Genomic DNA, 4,493 nt, shown 5'->3' on the forward strand with positions numbered 1-4,493 from the left:
CTACGTTCTCAGGAACTGCCCGCACCATCATAAAGTTTGCCGCACGTTTTGTTTTTATTTCCATTTTTACTCCACCAAAAAAACACAGCCCATCGGCACTATATTTTCAAAACGCATTGCCTGAGAACAAATTCTTTTATTTTTTTAAGCCTAAATATCGTATCTTAGGAACGAAAATTGTATTATGCTAGCAAGTGGTGGACATTACTCATTATACCTAACAAAATTTACAAAACATCAACAATGACTAATGTCATTCTTCATTAGTCAAAAGTAATTGAAGAAAACTGTATGAATACAATGCCTTAGTGAACTGCATCATGTATTTCATAGTGCCCATTGATATGAAGCAATGCTTGTATGCTGTATACAGAAACTGGCACATCAGGAAAATCCCATCTAAACTTATTGGGAACATTAGGTGATAGTTTGAGTAGAAAATAGGTATTACACTGTATGGATCTTACTGAAAGTAGTCCCTGCTGGAGGACCATTTGGCCAACCGTCATGTGTTTGTGAGGTCGACAGGTCAAATATAGACCTGGCTTACGATGACTACGTGTCACCTTGAAGGTTTATTTTCAGGGCCAATCTTGTTTTAAGTACAAGGTAACCTGATTAGCATACTGTAAACAGTGAATTTTTTGCGACCGTTTTATTATTGCGAGTTTTGCGAACGAGAAACAATCGCAAAAATTAAAAACGCAAAAATAAGTATAAATAATACATACATACTTACTCATTGCAACATGTCATCAAATGTTGAAATTATCAACCAGAACCACAAGTTACTCAATAAGTTAAAAGAATGGTCACACAATACATCACAAATGACAGACCAATTAGTGTCACTGTTACCTCACAGTAATCCTGCCTTCTTCCAACCTCGCTTGATTGCGTCAGTGTCCTTTGCAATTTTGTACACACAGGAAACAAGCCATTTTGGTGTACCGTTACGTATCTCCACATTGTCACAATTTGTGAGTGACGAACTTTTACCGACTGATGCGTATTTCGCACACGGGCCCGGCCAGGCCTTTTAATGTGTTTCCGAAAGGGGCGAAGGTGGTCTGTGCAACCCAAGAGGGGGGTTTTAGGGGTTGCTTATATAGAATTTGGGAATTTTGAGATTTGGAATAGATGCCGATGGGATTGGGGAGGAGAACTAAGGGAGCTGGGTATGGTGGATGTTTGTTTGTTTATGTGATTTTGATTTGGTGAGTTATTGTGTTTTTAGATGCGTTTTATTAGTTCCGTTTTGATTAAGAATACGCCTAAGGCCTTGAAGTTTTCTAGTTTATTTTGTGGGTTTAGTATTGCTTCTAGAGTTAGAGCCTTGTTTAGATTGAGGGTGGTTTGTAATGCGGTTCGATGTGTTAGGTAGTGTGTGCAGTGGATGAGTGCGTGTTCTGGGGTTTCTGGTTGTTTGCAGTGTGGGCAGTTACCTGTAGTGTGTTTTTTAAATTTTTTTAGGTGGTTATTTAGGTTGGTGTGTCCTGTTTGGAGTTTAGTGATTACTCTGTCGATTTTTTTGGATGGATGGAGAATTTTTGGTTTGGTTAGTGGTTTGCTGAGCACTTTTTTGATTTGGCTATTTGAGTTTAGATATAGGTTATGCCATTTTTTGGTGATTTTTTGCTTGTTTACACTTTTAATTTCTGATTTTGAGATGGGTAAGTTTAAGCTTATTTCTGGGATTTTGAGGGATAGTTTAGCTGCTTTATCAGCGTTTTCATTACCGTATATTCCTACGTGGGCGGGTATCCACAAGAAGGTTATTTGTTTGCCTGCCTTAGTTAGGTCGTTGGAGCTTTTAAGTATTTGATTTATTAATTTAGGTCGGTTTTTGGTATTTTTGTTTTGGAGGGCTTGCAGTCCACTAAGGGAGTCGGTAAGTATTAGTATTTTTTTTTTTTTTTTTTTTTTTTGGTTTATTTTATTAAAATCCTTCTTATATGGTTTGCATTCAAACTCAGTCATGACACTGAGTTGAGTCAATTATCGATTTGATAATGTCAACACGGCAACTCGCAAAAATATCTTGTCAGAGTATTGTCTTTGGTGTGGTATTCGCAATATTTTAACGGCGCAGAAATAAAGCTGTTTACAGTATCTATCAGATTGTGATAGCAAGTTTATCAGAAGGTTTAAAGAATCTAACAAGTTTAAGGTATGACAAAAACAAGGTTTTCCTGTACGCATACGAACGTAAATGCAATTCAACATGTGAGGGAAAGCTACTTTCTACCAATTCATTTGAAACATTAAAAAGGCAAGACGTACAAAATGTTTTGTGGAAGACTGCTGGACATGCGGCAGGTGTAGTATGACTTCCGTACAGTGTCCCCGTTGCATACAAGTTCTACATTATGACATAAACAGATTATGGCGTCTCAACAAAGTCAACATATGTAAACAAATACATATAACAGAAAACAAATAAAAAGTAATGTCACGTAAATAGTTCATATATATTAGATACATCATTCTAAAATAAATATAATCATGAATATTTGAGACGTTATATTCTGAAAATGATTGTTTTCATGTTAAAGAACATAGACAATAGAGCTTACAACATGAGGCCTAGTAAGAGGCAGAAACAAAATATGAACTGTTGTTTGCATAGTTTCTTTTTTTGTTCTGAGGTGTTTGTTTGTTTATTGTTTAACGCCACACTCTGCAATATTCAAGCTATATAAGGGCGGTCTGTAAATAATCAAGTCTGGACCAGACAGTCCAATGATTGACATCATGAGCATCGATCCACACAATTGGGATCGATGACATGCATCAACCAAGTCAGCAAGCCTGACCACCTGATCCCATTAGTCGCATCTTACGACAAGCATAATCTCCTTTTATGGCAAGCATGGGTTGCTGAACATCAATTCTGAGGTGAAAAACTGAGGTCAAGATGGTCAATGAAAAAAATATTGCAAAAAGTCTGAAGAAGTACCCTTAGTTCGATAGACCTGCAGAAGTGACCCCAAGTGAGCAGAAATGCCAATAAAACAAATATTATTATTATTATTATTATAATGATACAATGTTAAAATATCTCTAAATGTAAGGAAGAACAAACTTTTTCATCCCATCTACTTCCTATTCTTCTCAAACAAAGGGAAGTAACTCTAATCTGAAGTTGTCTTAATCCTTGTTAATCAACGCACAGCTGTAAAAACTGAGTTTTCTTACCCGTAATTTAGGTTTTATGTATAACTAATTGGGACTATTGAAACTATCCATTGTCAGGCATACTAACTCATTGGTGTTTCTAAAATCCTATCAACATTGTACAGCGTTAGAAATTGGCACTAGTCCTGTAGTCCTTACCAAACTGCCCAATAGTATCCTAAGGACTAGTAGAAATTGGTCCATTTTAAGGGTTTTGCTAAATGTTATCATCATAAGGACTAGTGGACAAAAACTGTTAGTGTCTAACCCTGTGTACACAATAATTAACTGGTAGTGACAACATCTCTCCAGGTTGCCTCTACAGTTCATAGCAAAGCAGAAATACTATGAATGTAGACATAGCACAAACAGACAGCACTAACAGACAGCACCAACATGGCCGAGTGAGTGAGTGAGTGAGTGAGTGAGTGAGTGAGTGAGTGAGTGAGTGAGTGAGTGAGAGTGAGTGAGTGAGTGAGTGAGTGAGTGAGTGAGTGAGTGAGTGAGTGAGTGGATGAATGAATGAATGAGTGAAACATGAAAATGTATCGGATTTGTTCGTAACCAGGAGTGTGTTGTAGACATCACCACATGAAACTTGGCCCTTTTACTAACAACAGGTCGACTCCGTCTTTGAATCTGTCTACAGAATATGGTCAATAGCCATGAAAGACTAGGAAAACATGTGAAAACAGATCCATACGGTCTCCATCATTATCATGCAGCCATTTAACGACCCTGTTGACACTAAATTGTGCACTTCACCTGTGTCTAAAATATTCTTTGTGAAGTTTTCATCAGTTTGAGCCTGGTCATATGAACTATTACCTTCCTTATAATGATCAAAGTCACTGTCTAATGACATATACAACGGCAGTCTGTAAATAATTGAGTCTGGACCATGTGGACAAACCAGTGACTGTAATGCTGGAAGGTTTTGCAAGCAGGCAAGTACTGCGAAAACTGTGAGCAACAGACTCGCAGTAGTTTCATGACACAGTTATTTTTGCAGATGTAAGACGGTATATAACTTGACTTCACTTCGACATGTTGTCCAACCAGCCAGTACATGATTAAACAAATACCGTATTCAACGTAATAAGCGCCCCACACTGATAAGCGCCCACAGCGATATTTGCTAATATATTGGCCAGTGAACAATCCTAAATAGCACCCCTTCCGATTGATCAATGTACACAGGACTTTTATATTCGCGAAAAATACGCACTCATGTGTTATATGCACCCCTAATTATGGGCAATTAAATTCTGGAAAAATATATCTGTCGTACATAAACATTTCAGGCTGTGAGCATT

This window comes from Haliotis rufescens, unplaced genomic scaffold (genome assembly GCF_023055435.1).
Source record: "Haliotis rufescens isolate VD_foot unplaced genomic scaffold, xgHalRufe1.0.p SCAF_15, whole genome shotgun sequence".
NCBI classification, from domain to species: Eukaryota; Metazoa; Mollusca; class Gastropoda; order Lepetellida; family Haliotidae; genus Haliotis; species Haliotis rufescens.